The sequence below is a fragment of the Neoarius graeffei genome, chromosome 4 (genome assembly GCF_027579695.1).
Source record: "Neoarius graeffei isolate fNeoGra1 chromosome 4, fNeoGra1.pri, whole genome shotgun sequence".
In the NCBI taxonomy this organism is placed as follows: Eukaryota; Metazoa; Chordata; class Actinopteri; order Siluriformes; family Ariidae; genus Neoarius; species Neoarius graeffei.
The window spans coordinates 33,609,867-33,623,797 of record NC_083572.1 but is presented as its reverse complement, the minus strand read 5'-3'; the positions used below and the strand labels follow the sequence as shown (position 1 = coordinate 33,623,797).

Below are 13,931 nucleotides of genomic sequence, written 5' to 3'. Positions count from 1 at the left end.
TGACAGCCTGTGTATGTCAGCCTCAGTTCAGAGGTTTCAGTTTTGAAAACTGTAAGAGGTAAGAGTAGCATAATATAAAAGTAGAGACACTTGGTATATTTTACTTATGTGATTTTTAAATTGTTAATTTTTGGATTACATTTCATTTTTGTGGCTACTGCCTCAAAGAGTAAAAAAATTATATATTTTATATTATATATATATATATATATATATATATATATATATATATATATATATATATATATATATATAAAGATTTACTGTATGGACATGGTATCAGAAAATTTTATTTATAAGCAGTAGCCACATGGACCAATAGGGTACCTATTTTTTTCCATGATATCTTCCTTCATATTCATCATAAGCGCTACTGGGCGAGGTTTGTTTTGCCTGGCAACACTTATTTATATATGGTTTTAACTTGCATTTGTGGATGCAGTAATGAACTGTTGTTTTCACAGGCAATGGTTTTCTGAAGTGTTCCTGAACCCATACAGTGATTTCCACGACAGACACATGCCTGCTTTTAATGCAGTGTTGTCTGAGGGCCTAAAAATCACAGGCATCCAATGTCAGTTTTCAGCCTTGTCTCTTGCATACAGAGATTTCTCCAGTGTCTCTGAATCTTTTAATGATATTATGTTCCATAGATGATGTGATCCCAAAATTCTTTGCAATTTTACATTGAGGAACGTTATTCTTAAATTGTTGCATTGTTTGCCCACGCAGTCTTTCACAGAGCGGTGAATCCCTCCCCATCTTTACTTCTGAGAAACTCTGCCTCTCTGGGATGTTCTTTTTATAACATTTGATATGTTGTCTTTGTACTATTTTCAATGAAATATAGGGTTTCCATGATTTGCAGATTTCCATATTCTGTTTTGTATTTACAGTTTACAGCACCCTAACTTTTTTGGAATCGGGGTTATTAACATCGGTTAAGTACCTACTACCTGACCTTTACTATATATTCTGGTACTTTTACATAATGTAGATGCAGTAGATCTGGATAGTATTTAACTACTATTGAATGCCTACTGAGTATTTGAACCATGGAACTGGATTAAAGGAGAACTGAAGGCAATTTTTTTTTCATCTCATTATCTCTAGCCGCTTTATCCTGTCCTACAGGGTCGCAGGCAAGCTGGAGCCTATCCCAGCTGACTACAGGCGAAAGGCGGGGTACACCCTGGACAAGTCGCCAGGTCATCACAGGGCTGGCACATAGACACAGACAACCATTCACACCTACGGTCAATTTATGGCCCTTTTCCACTACCCTTTTTCAGCTCACTTCAGCCCGACACGGCTCGCGTTTCGACTACCAAAGAACAGCACGACTCGGCTCGCTTCAGCCCTGCTTAGCCCCTAAAACTCGCACCGTTTTGGAGTGGGGCTGAAGCGAGCCAAAGCGAGCCGAGTGAGGCTGGGGGCGTGAGCAGACACTCCCCTGTGCACTGATTGGTGAGGAGGCGTGTCCTCACATGCCCACACACGCCCCGCGAGCACGCTGGGATCTGCAAACACCGTAAACCCGGAAGAAGAATAATTACGAATTACGAGAATTTCTGAAGCCTTATGCGCCTCGCCTCATCTATACGCTCTTGCCAGTATCTGTTGGCGTTGTCGGTGACAACAAGCCACAGAACCAAGACCAGCAACACTAACGACTCCATGTCCTCCATGTTTATTGTTTACTATCCGGGTCGTGAGACTACCGCTTAAAAGCTCACTGCTGTCACTGTTTGCGCTGCTTAATGACATCACGTGATGTCCACCCACTTTCGCTAACTCCACCCAATGTGTCCACCCACTTCCAGCCAGCACGGTTCAGCGCGGTTGTAGTCGAAATGCAACTTCAATAGCCCCACTCAGCTCGACTTAGCCCAACTCAGCACGGCACAGCTCAGCCCGACTCAGCCGCGTTTGTAGTGGAAAAGCGGCATTAGAGTCACCAGTTAACCTAACCTGCATGTCTTTGGACTGTGGGGGAAACCAGAGCACCCGGAAGAAACCCACGCGGACACGAGGAGAACATGCAAACTCCACACAGAAAGGCCCTCGCCGACCACAGGGCTCGAACCCGGACCTTCTCGCTGTGAGGCGATGGCGCTAACCACTACACCACCGTGCCGCCCCGCAAATTTTATCATCAAAATTCTATTTCTCATTTTATTAAATATAGGAAGGCATTTTTGATAGCTATTTTGTCACTGCTATAGCAAGTTATGAGTGTTTGAAACATGCTATGTAACATCAGTCCATATGTCAAAGCAATGGCCGTAAACGAGATTCGTTGAGACCTGTGTGAGACATCGTAGGACGGAAGTAAAACGTACAGCAGAAATCAAAGTGACCAACATCTGCCAACGTTGTCAAAAGACATGTGCGCCCTCTTTCGAATGCTGATGTAATCAAGCCGTAAGTTTTGTTTGTTTTGATAGCAATCAGGAAAGTTTGAAAAAAAGTAGGCAGTAACCGTCATTTAAACTCATTTTTGTGCAATATTTCGTTTGGAAAACAGTTTTCAAAATGGCCGCACTGACACCTGGCTGACACTTCACGTTTCGAAGTCTCACACAAGTCTCGTGAAGATCGCGCGGATAAGTGATGCCTGCTGTGGACCAAACAAACTAAATTCAACATGGCTAAAAACCGAATAGGCCGATAAATATAATATTTAATTGCAGTTAGTTGCCAATACGAGTCACGATATAAGGTTACTAAAACCGAAAACGTAATTGAATAAACACGTTAATTAGGAAATAAAGCAAGTTTAAAAATGACTTCAGTTCTCCTTTAATACAGTTCATTGATTCGGATACCCACGGATTATGATGTACTGCTTTTTAATGTACTATATAGTAAGGCAGCATGATTATTCTGATGCAGTCCATGTGTGGGAAACAATGTGCAAACGATGATGCAGTAATATTGCAATGGAACTACTGACACCTACATAATCTGAATAACTGTATTGCCTCACTGTAAAGCAACCGGCTACAAATTTTAAATAAAGAAAGAAAAACACTGGCAGTTATGGCAGGAAATTGTAATGAATTATATGCCATATCCGGTCTTGCATGCTTTACACGTCTTGCAGAGGTTTACGCTCCATAGCATCCCATTAAAGGGCATATTCTGGACCAATTTCTTTTTTTTTTTTAATATGAAAGTATGTCCCTTCACACACTCATCCAGAAGGGTAATTTTGCACAAGGCCATCTGTCTACAGCAGAAAAAAATAAAATAACAAAACACGTCTGGAAAAATCCCAAGGGAGTCTGGAGCCAGATTCGTGACGTTACCTGCGGAAGCACCAGCAGGCTGCGAGAGCTTTGCACGGTTTCAGTGCACAGCCTGTGTAGACCAAGCGCTCCCATTTCTCTCTCACTGTCCGGTCTTTTGGAAAACGATGAGTACTAATCCCATCAAGATTGGTGTTGCTACACCCTTCTACAATACATCTGTTAACCATTTTAATAATTACGCAATAATGTTGAAGAAATTTGCAGAAAACCACCAGATCGTTTTCTCATAAACAAACCAGCGCTGACGTAGGATTCAGAGGGAGGCGTCCCACAGATGACGTCACGAAAATCAATGTTTCCCGGGAAATCCAAATACCAAATTTTTTTCAGAGGCGGACCAATTCGCCTCAAATGGCTTGATTTCAACTGAATTTTTCAGGTATTGCACAAGGTAAAAAAAATTGCAGAGAATGCAGAATGTTACAGATATTTGACCAAAGTTTAATATAAAATAGGAGAATTACATTGATCTTGCTCCTGAATTTACCCGTGATATGCACTTTAAGTACAGTCAGGTGGGAATACAAGACACCCCTTACTTCACAGTTATGGAAGAATTATCTAGAACGTGCTGTTTTTACCCGATACGTAAATGAGTTTCATATGTGAAAGGGGCTTCTTTCGGACACACACAGAGCTTGACATTTTAGTGACAAAATGGAAAGCATAACCGAGCATGTGCTCACAACTGAGACTCCATTAAGAAATGTGAAATTTCACTGAACCAAAAAAAAAAAAAAACACTTTCCCACATCAATGATTATATGAATTTCTTTGTTAAACAAATCACCCATTTTAGATGCATGGAGTGTCCGCTGTACAAGTTCCAGTGTATAAGCTGTCGCTATGGAAACCATAACATCATAAGCAAATATAATGATCATATTACAGCCAGAACTGCTTGTGCTGTTGTACATAAATAATGCACACCTTCTGACCAATCAGATTTAAGCATTCAACCGACCTGCGGTATAAATTTATACAAGGATCTGAATTAAAACATTTCCAGGTGATATTCTGTTATTTTACTTCGACCAGAATGGGCCACCTCAATGTTTTTGCATCTCTTCTCTAAGAAAATTACAGACCAAATTACCTACTGGTTTTGGCTAAGGCAATAGTGGAATGATAATTTTAGTCCTAAACATACAGTGGTGCTTGAAAGTTTGTGAACCCTTTAGAATTTTCTATATTTCTGCATAAATATGACCTAAAACATCATCAGATTTTCACACAAGTCCTAAAAGTAGATAAAGAGAACCCAGTTAAACAAATGAGACAAAAATATTATACTTGGTCATTTATTTATTGAGGAAAATGATCCAATATTACATATCTGTGAGTGGCAAAAGTATGTGAACCTTTGCTTTCAGTATCTGGTGTGACCCCCTTGTGCAGCAATAACTGCAACTAAATGTTTCCGGTAACTGTTGATCAGTCCTGCACAGCGGCTTGGAGGAATTTTAGCTCATTCCTCCATACAGAACAGCTTCAACTCTGGGATGTTGGTGGGTTTCCTCACATGAACTGCTCGCTTCAGGTCCTTCCACAAAATTTCGATTGGATTAAGGTCAGGACTTTGACTTGGCCATTCCAAAAGATTAACTTTATTCTTCTTTAACCATTCTTTGGTAGAATGACTTGTGTGCTTAGGGTTGTTGTCTTGCTGCGTGACCCACCTTCTCTTGAGATTCAATTCATGGACAGATGTCCTGACATTTTCCTTTAGAATTCTCTGGTATAATTCAGAATTCATTGTTCCATCAGTGATGGCAAGCTGTCCTGGCCCAGATGCAGCAAAACAGGCTCAAACCATGATACTACCACCACCATGTTTCACAGATGGGATGAGGTTCTTATGCTGGAATGGAATGTTTTTCTCTCTCCAAACATAACGCTTCTCATTTAAACCATAAAGTTCTATTTTGGTCTCATCCGTCCACAAAACATTTTTCCAATAGCCTTCTGGCTTGTCCACGTGATCTTTAGCAAACTGCAGACGAGCAGTAATGTTCTTTTTGGAGAGCAGTGGCTTTCTCCTTGCAACCCTGCCATGCACACCATTGTTGTTCAGTGTTTTCCTGGTGGTGGACTCATGAACATTAACATTATCCAATGTGAGAGATGCCTTCAGTCACTTAGAAGTTACCCTGGGGTCCTTTGTGACCTCACCGACTATTACATGCCTTGCTCTTGGAGTGATCTTTGTTGGTCGACCACTCCTGGGGAGGGTAACAATGGTCTTGAATTTCCTCCATTTGTACACAATCTGTCTGACTGTGGATTGGTGGAGTCCAAACTCTTTAGAGATGGTTTTATAACCTTTTCCAGCCTGATGAGCATCAACAACGCTTTTTCTGAGATCCTCAGAAATCTCCTTTATTCGTGCCATGATACACTTCCACAAACATGTGTTGTGAAGATCAGACTTTGATAGATCCCTGTGCTTTAAATAAAACAGGGTGCCCACTCACACCTGATTGTCATCCCATTGATTGAAAACACCTGACTCTAATTTCACCTTCAAATTAACTGCTAATCCTAGAGGTTCACATACTTTTGCCACTCACAGATGTGTAATATTGGATCATTTTCCTCAATAAATAAATGACCAAATATAATATTTTTGTCTCATTTGTTTAACTGGGTTCTCTTTATCTACTTTTAGGACTTGTGTGAAAATCTGATGATGTTTTAGGTCATATTAATGCAGAAATATAGAAAATTCTAAAGGGTTCACAAACTTTCAAGCACCACTGTATAGACACCACTATGATTTTGCAGGTAGATGCAGTCTCATTTTTAACAAATAAGCTACTTACTCCATTTAGTCATCTAACACGTGTATGCATATTGAGCACTTCCTGTTTTAAGAAGGCAGTGATCTCACAGGCTGATTAAAAGTGCATTAGGTAAGATGAAGTGTTTGGTTTTTTTTTTTTTAATCAAGATTAGGTGTCTAACAGTTATGTACATGGGTTTGACTTTTTAATTGCTATTCACAAACCTCTGCTCCCAGTGTCTATGAAATGATTACCAGGAAACCCATCCAAACACAAGATTCCAGACTAGAAGTCAATTTTACAAACGAGTTATCTAAGTAACTTGGTAAAGTTGTGCTGAGGGCATCTCTTCAACTTTTGATCATGTCCTAAATGCTTTGCAGAATATATACTTTTTACAAGTAAGACATTTTTTAAAAATCAACTGCTGTATATTTAAAGGGTCTATTTCAACAGTAGAGCGGCACGGTGGTGTAGTGGTTAGCGCTGTCGCCTCACAGCAAAAAGGTCTGGGTTCGAGCCCCGTGGCTGGTGAGGGCCTTTCTGTGCGGAGTTTGCATGTTCTCCCTGTGTCCGCATGGGTTTCCTCCGGGTGCTCCAGTTTCCCCCACAGTCCAAAGACATGCAGGTTAAGTCTAGGTCACAACGGGACGTGAGATTTTTTTGGCCGTGCGATTTTTGGCATTTCCCAAATCGCTGCGTTTTTTTTGTTTGTGGAGAAAGACGCACATTGGCCGTAAGTTTGTCTTGCAACCTGAAAAAAACATAAGCGCCCATAGAGTTTGTTTGACATGACAAAGAACCTCTGCGGCCGGTTTGCGGCTTTAAAATCAGCACGTCACACACGCGCCCTCCGTGCGTTTCTTGCGTTTTTTGCACGTAGACCGGCCGTAGGAGCACGTAGGGCCGGTTGTGACCTAGGCTTTAGGTTAACTGGTGACTCTAAATTGACCGTAGGTGTGAATGTGAATGGTTGTCTGTGTCTATGTGTCAGCCCTGTGATGACCTGGCGACTTGTCCAGGGTGTACCCCGCCTTTTGCCCGTAGTCAGCTGGGATAGGCTCCAGCTTGCCTGCGACCCTGTAGAACAGGATAAAGCGGCTAGAGATAATGAGATGAGATTTCAACAGTACAATAATATACTCTTAAGTAACTTTATCCCTGTTGCTCATTTACTTGAAACTCTTGCACCTGAGCTGGTTTTACATTTTCAAAATGACAGAACATGGACTGCAGAAAACTATACAAGTTTCCTTAGGAAAACCATTCATGGTTTTCTCTTAGAATAGACAAAACAAATACCGATGTATGATTGATCTCAAGAATAGCACTGGTGTCACGGTCTGATCGTGCGCTGGTATAAATTTATCATGCGCAGACCGAATTTTTTTTTCCCGGTCAACTTCCGGGAAGTCTAAATTTACCGTTTCTTGCTGCGATTTTGTTCCAAGCATTTCAACATGTTTGTGGACTAATAGAACGCGCGGTTTGGATTGAATTTTATTAGTATATGTGTAAATAAAGTTAATAAAATTGTTCAAAACACTTTACATTCTGACTTCGTTCTTTCATATATACTTAAACAAATCAATATTCATGAAGATAAAGTCTGATCAGCCTACTTAGTGCATAAACGAACTAAAACACGGGTCATTCATTCATTCATTCATCAAGATAAAGTGAAAATAATTTATTTGTGGATCAAGTATGAACGTAAATCCCATATCATATTGGGCAGGTAAATTCTGACTAGGTCCAATGACAGGAGTCTAATTATACCAGGTTGGTAAATTTGACAGAATAACTATATTATAATCGTGATGAGTCTCACTCAAATCAATATTCATCAAGATAAAGTGAAAATTTATTTGTGGATCAAGTATGATCATAAATCTATCATATTGGGCTGGTACACAGCAAAATCCCCAGTTATTCTATTCTTTAAATTCGTTTCTTAAGACAAGGATTTTTTAAGATGTTACCTTGACAGTTTCGGCGATAAACTTCCGCCTTCTTCAAAACAGTCGGACTGTTTTGAAGAAGGCGGAAGTTTATCGCCGAAACTGTCAAGGTAACATCTTAAAAAATCCTTGTCTTAAGAAACGAATTTAAAGAATAGTTTCAATAGGTAGACATAATGAACTTTCACTACATAGCAAAATCCCCAGTGTTGAATTAACACCCAGAGTGTTTATATAGGTCCAATTGGACCCAAATTAACTCTGAAAGTGTTAATTCAACACAGGAATTTGCTGTGTAAATTCCGACTAGGCCCAATGACAGCAGTCTAATTATATGAAGTTGGTAAATTTGAGAGAATTACTAAATTATAATAATCATGAGGCGTCTTACTTAAACAAATCAATATTCATCAAGATAAAGTGCTAGGCCCAATTATACCAAGTTGGTAAATTTATACTGTGGTAAATTCAGACCGTGGCTGCTACAGTTTAAATTTACCTGGTAAATTCAGACCGTGACACCAGGTGCTGTATAAGTGTTTGGACTCGCATCCCAAATCATGGTTTTATTCACATGCTTAAAATGTAATCAGATAATGTTATTCAGGTTTTAAGAGTATTTACACTGTAAAAAATTATTTGTTGTTTTAACTTTAGGATGGGTTGTTTAACAATCAGGGTACAAAGTTTGTGTCACAGGGGTCCAAAATTCAGATTGATTCAAACTGGTTCTTGTACCAGTTAAGTGAAGGACAAGTTAAAGAACAGATAGGCATGCATAATAGTTTGTATTATAACAAGATTAAGTGTAGCTTTAAGCAGGGCTGGGAGAAACAAATGAAGTGATTCTCGGAGAGGACATTTTTTTTTGACAATTCAGAATCCACGACTTCCATAGTGCTTTTAAATATAAGGCTGTAAGCTCTGTGTTAGTTGTCTCTAATATTTATGTCCCAATATCTTGACCACATTTTAGGATGAAAATAATCATTTTAGATATGTTATTTTATATTGAAAAATTAGCTGTCTCGGAGAGGACATTTTTTTTTTGACACAATTACATACTAATTTGATCAAAATAGTCTGAAAACTTACTGGCATTCAACATTAAAACTTAACTATGTTTCCAATGATATGGAACCAAATATGTGTTTTATGGTATAAAGAATGATTTAAGTGCATCCCTTTTGGAGCTACCTGTGGTCAAAAAGCACTTTTTCTAAATGACATGAGTAATTTTGCTAAATATGACACATATTGCCATACATTCACCAAAAATAATGTTATCACCAATTTTTTTTTGCATGGTAAATAGAGCTATCACATGGCTACAATAAACAACCAAGTTTATTTAGTCAAGCCTTTTGATATTGAAGATAATACTAAGTGTTAAATGTGATTTTTAGCTTGCGTACCCTGATTGTAAAACAATCCAGTTAGTACCCGGGCTGCCTTAAAATTTTGAGTTCATTGAAATTCATATAGCAAGTTAAATTGTTCACCTCGTTGTGTTAACTTACTATATTAATTTCAATGAACTCAATTTTAAGGCAGCCCGGGTACTAACTTTAAGTTAAGGGTTGTTTTACAATCAGGGTACGCAAGCTAAAAATCACATTTAACACTTATTATCTTCAATATCAAAAGGCTTGACTAAATAAACTTGGTTGTTTATTGTAGCCATGTGATAGCTCTATTTACCATGCAAAAAAATATTTGGTGATAACGTTATTTCTGGTGAATGTATGGCAATATATGTCATATTTAGCAAAATTACTCGTGTCATTTAGAAAAAGTGCTTTTTTGACCACAGGTAGCTCCAAAAGGGATGCACTTAAATCATTCTTTATACCATAAAACAAATATTTGGTTCCATATCATTGGAAACATAGTTAAGTTTTAATGTTGAATGCCAGTAAGTTTTCAGACTATTTTGATCAAATTAGTATGTAATTGCGTCAAAAAAAGTCCTCTCCGAGACAGCTAATTTTTCAATATAAAATAACATATCTAAAATGATTATTTTCATCCTAAAATGTGCTCAAGATATTGGGACATAAATATTAGAGACAACTAACGCAAAGCTTACAGCCTTATATTTAAAAGCACTATGGAAGTCGTGGATTCTGAATTGTCAAAAAAAAAAAAAAAGTCCTCTCCAAGAATCACTTCATTTGTTTCTCCCAGCCCTGCTTAAAGCTACACTTAATCTTCTTTATCTTATAGCAGATTACACAAAACTACCATACACACATGTCAAATTACCTGAAATCTGTTCTTTAACTTGTCCTTCACTTAAAAACTGGTACAAGAACCAGTTTGAATCAATTTGAATTTTGGACCCCCGTGACACAAACTTTGTACCCTGATTGTAAAACAACCCTTAAAACAACAAATCATTTTTTACAGTGTAGCGCCTCGTGTAATCTGAACTAGTGCAAAACAACTCGAATTAAATTAAACTGCTATCTAGTTACTTCGTAACGTAACTCCCACTGTTGATGCACACAAAAGTATTAGGTGATGTATTAAATTAGTTTCTCGTTCAATTTTACACAACTAAAAAAAATAAATTAAAAAGACACTTTATTTTATGGCTCGCTGAGTAACAAAGGCCTGCTCCGGATAAGTCATAGTACCAGACAAAATAGCTAGCCATAGCTTATTAGCTAGCTAAGAAAACGAGCTACTAAGCAAACCTGGCAACTTTGTACAACATTAAACGATCACCTACCCAACGTTTACAAGAAGTTCAATCCACGTGAAAGCAATCCCGTCTGCACAACATTTTTCTATAAATCAAAATGAAGGGATATTTACGATGTTTTCACACGCTGAAGCTGAACAGGCTACAACTTCCGCCTGCTTCAGACTAATAGATGTGTTCACACTCAGTACCGAACTGTATGTTTGCGCAGTTTCACAGACTTGATTCTTTAGTGAGTTAGGTTGTTTTTTTTTTTCTTCGAGAGCATACATGTCAACCCCTTTGGGCGTCCACCTGTAGTATCAGAGGAAGAAATCCATAAAAATCAACATAAAATCCTTATAGCCTTCGAATCGCACCAAACTTAATAAATAAATAAGTAAATATAACTTGCCTGAGAACTTCGTCCAGCATGTCGAAAATTGCCTCGCCCGTGCCGATATTGCACACGGGCATGTCTATGATTCTTGACTTCGCCCCTCTGTTTATGTCGAAGATCCGCACCAAAACGGCCAGTCGCTTGTCCGTCTTTTTCTCATTGGATTCGTCGATCATCAAGGAAAATGGCGACGTCTGGCAGTGCTGGATGATCGGTAGTGTAGCTTCGGGGGCCAAGCTCCTTTTGATTATTTGCGTTGTTTTGGTGCGCCTACAGCTGATAGATTTCGCAAACGTACTGTCCGTGCAAATTCGCGGCAACAGTTCTGTCAGGTGGTCCGCAACGGCTAGCAGCAAATTGTGCTGAGCAATAAAATTACAGATCGTAACTTCTGCTCTTATTACACTTGTTGGTTGATCATCGGTCTTAGGCTTTGCAAACATCGTCATTTGCGGCTGATTCTGTTTCTGGTGCAAATTTCGCTGATGTAGTTTGGACCTCATGTGTTCCCTCACGTCGTAAACTCCAGACGCCGCAACTTTTATATCTCGCACACAAACTGTGCAGTGCACGTACTCCTCATTTTTCGCGTGAACAATGACACCATTAAATGTCTCCTTCCATTCAGGAAGATACCGCCCGCCATATCTCATTTTCTTTCTCGGTGTTCCCATTCTTTCACTCAGCAGAAGCTATTCAAAATCTCTCAGGTGTAAACAATGTCGCTCTGCACAATGAGAAAATCGTTCGAACAATGACCGTTTGGCGCGTTTAAATGCAGATCGTGCGCATGACCGGAACGAGCGAAGTCTCGCAGTCGCGATACTGCACGAGGCTTGAGGAATAAACATCCGGTTTCACATAGTCTGGGTTATCTGCCCCTGCATACACGCTGTTCTTTGTGTATATATCGAGCTTTTGTATGTTTTTGCAACGATCAGCTGACGATATTCAAGTAAGATACACAAAATAAATTTAGGTCAGAAAATACTGAAAATCCGTAACACTTTGTTTATACGCCCGTACGCCCTTGAAATTAGCTAAAATCCATATAATTTCCAGACAATCCGTATAGGTTGACATGTATGCGAGAGTTTCCAGCATAGCATGTGTACGGACCATAATATCTGTGCAAAAACTCAAATATGTCCTAATTTTGGACATCTATAAACCATTTACACTAGAGACAGTTTTACCATATGTGTAGACTGTTGCTTCGTGTGACGTCACAAAGATGACGTCATCACTATGTCCAATCATGTGCAGACACATGAAAATGCATTTCACATTATAGACTACGGAATTGGCGGCACGGTGGTGTAGTGGTTAGCGCTGTCGCCTCACAGCAAGAAGTTCCGGGTTCGAGCCCCGTGGCCGGCGAGGGCCTGTCTGTGCGGAGTTTGCATGTTCTCCCTGTGTCCGCGTGGGTTTCCTCCGGGTGCTCCGGTTTCCCCCACAGTCCAAAGACATGCAGGTTAGGTTAACTGGTGACTCTAAATTGACTGTAGGTGTGAATGTGAGTGTGAATGGTTGTCTGTGTCTATGTGTCAGCCCTGTGATGACCCGGCGACTTGTCCAGGGTGTACCCCGCCTTTCGCCCATAGTCAGCTGGGATAGGCTCCAGCTTGCCTGCGACCCTGTAGAACAGGATAAAGCGGCTAGAGATAATGAGATGAGATGAGAATGAGACTGCGGAATGAACACGTTTTTCATGTTGTTGATCGATCTCCATCACTGATCTCTATGTAAAATATCTGGACAGACAAGTGAAGCCATCTGGCCGCCATATTACCACGCACATCGCGTGTTTTTGACTTCTCCCGCCCCTTCCCCATATCTTATTCTTTTATATTTGTAGACTGTATGTAAATACTTAATTTATTTTAATTTATCTAGAAGTTTTCTCTATTTCTTTTCTCTGTTTATCTGTAATGATGTTGCTGGAATCTTAATTTCCCTGAGGGAACCCTCCCAAAGGGATCAATAAAGTTTTATCTAATCTAATCTATATGTTACTGCTGCAGGCGGCATGGTGATGTAGTGGTTAGTACTGTCACCTCACAGCAAGAAGGTCCTGCTTTCGAACCCAGCAGCCGATGAGGGCCTTTCTGTGTGGAGTTTGCATGCTTTCCCAGTGTCCGCCCGGGTTTCCTCCGGGTGCATCGTTTTCCCCCACAGTCCAAAGGCATGCAGGTTAGGCTAATTGGTGCCTCCAAATTGACCGTAGGTGTGAGTGTGAATGGTTGTCTGTCTCTATGTATCAGCCCTGCAATGGCCTGGCGACTTGTCCAGGGTGTACCCTGCCTCTCACCCATAGTCAGTTGGGATAGGCTCCAGCTTGCCTGCGACCCTTACTGGGTTGGACCCCCCCGGCTCTGCCCCTGTGTTAAAACATCGTATCCAATCAAATTTGCCCCAAGAAAAGTATTTCCTGACTTTTTCCCCCTTTCATTACCTCCTCTTATTTACTCAACTTTACCCACATTCCTTACCATATCTTTATAGCACTTCCCTTCATTGTTATTGTTTTTTACTTTTCCAGTTAAGTCTCTGCCTCCCCTGCCATCTGATCCAACTCACCACCAGGTGGTGATCAGTTGACAGCTCTGCTCCTCTCTTAACCCAAGTGTCCAAGACATATGGCCGCAGATCTGATGATATGATCACAAAGTTGATCATCGATCTTTAGCCTAAGGTGTTCTGGTGCCAGGTACACTTATGAGCCACCTTATGCTTGAACATGGTGTTTGTTATGGCCAATCCATGATGAGCACAGAAGTCCAACAA

General features: G+C 40.0%; 1 protein-coding gene across 1 annotated transcript in view; it reads right to left on the bottom strand.

Moving 5' to 3' along the window:
- Window positions 1-10,956, bottom strand: part of zc3h10 (zinc finger CCCH-type containing 10) — a 31,824-nt gene extending 20,868 nt beyond the window's left edge. Inside the window, exon 1 of the mRNA XM_060919143.1 lies at window positions 10,793-10,956. The gene's annotated coding sequence lies outside the window, so the exon portion shown is untranslated. The remainder of the gene's footprint in view (window positions 1-10,792) is intronic.
- Between the last annotated feature and the right edge of the window lie 2,975 nt (window positions 10,957-13,931).